We start from the raw sequence: 1,420 nt of genomic DNA, 5'->3' as shown, positions 1-1,420 counted from the left end.
TGCCTGAAGGGCGAAAAGTCTCGTTTATATTTGATTCACCCTCGTAAATAATGCATCCCTCGAACATAATGCTGTTGTAATTTGTTTCCCAATGATTTATTTAGCTTTTATCACAATAAGTGAGGTTTCAAAGCATGCAGATAGTAACATACCGTTCTTTTTTTGCAATGGCCAAGGTTAGGTGCAAAATTTTGTTGAAAAAAAGGTCAGATTAGAAAAAAGGACATGCTATAGGCTACGTCGAATGATATGCGAGGAGTGGACCTTCTGATTTTCGGTTTCGATCCATATATTGGGCAGTTTTAAAATGGTTTGAGAAGGAGATATTAAGAACGCGTTTTTTAAGTCGTTTTGGTGTTGATTTCTTGCGGCCACAAGCTTCAATGTCATGCATACGATCTTCATGTTCGTACAGCTTGATTATTGCTGCCGATTGCTTGCTCGCTTTTGTCGAAAATACGTGCAATATCCCTATCATTTTTACCACTAATACACAAATAATTAACTAATTTACGTTATTAACTGGTGACCTTGGGATATTTAGAGGGTTCTACCATATTTCAAGCTGAGAAACAGCATAATGTTTTGTGAATTCCTCACCATGTGTCAGCTTTGATTCTGCATTTTGAATATGAAAACATGTAAAAAATCACGGTATTATTGCTCATAAAAAATGTACTCTAGTTGCTTTATTGGCGAGCAAAACGAAGGCAATTGGCGTGAAAACTGAAAACTTTAAGCTTCGAGCTTCAAGGCCCCAGAAACAAATGGCCGCACCAGTCTACTATATCACATCTGAATCACGATAAAATGATATCGCCCAAATGTTGCTGTCAGAGCCCCAAACTAACATTGAACGTCTCAAAAGAGCCATTCAAAACGAAGACAGGGAGCCATAATTTCGGGTTCCATTTGCCCACCAAGATCATGCGATCATCAACAGCGTTGGACCGTTCTTCTTATGAGGAAAAGATACGAAAAAGATCGTATTTATGCAAGACTTTGGAGCATTTGAACAGTAACATTCACCATTTTATGGACGACATGTGCGAAAAAGTATTTGAAAATCTATCTGCACTTTGTATTTACATCGCGCGGAATTCGCCAATGGCCACCATAGAACTGCTTCACTGTTCTCGCCGAGTTCAGCGGCCGAACCGCATGCTAAAAACCCAATGGTTCTCGGCAACCAACAACAAACTGCAGTTGCAACTTTCCCTTTTTGTTGCAAGCCCGGACCCGAGCACCGGATTGCCCAAAGCGATCATCTGCTGGCATGCGTATGCTGCGGGTTCTGGCGCAGCCATTTCTCTTATCATGGCTTGCGCGGGGCTCTCGATGCGGGATACGCTTTCCCTTTTTGCCGGGACTGCCTTCAAAAGGCCGCCCCATTCGCGACCGGCGGCTTAGTTCGTTTGTG

This window comes from Anopheles bellator, chromosome 1 (assembly GCF_943735745.2).
Source record: "Anopheles bellator chromosome 1, idAnoBellAS_SP24_06.2, whole genome shotgun sequence".
Taxonomy (NCBI): domain Eukaryota; kingdom Metazoa; phylum Arthropoda; class Insecta; order Diptera; family Culicidae; genus Anopheles; species Anopheles bellator.
The sequence above is the reverse complement of the archived record's forward strand: the minus strand, read 5'-3'. Positions refer to the sequence as shown.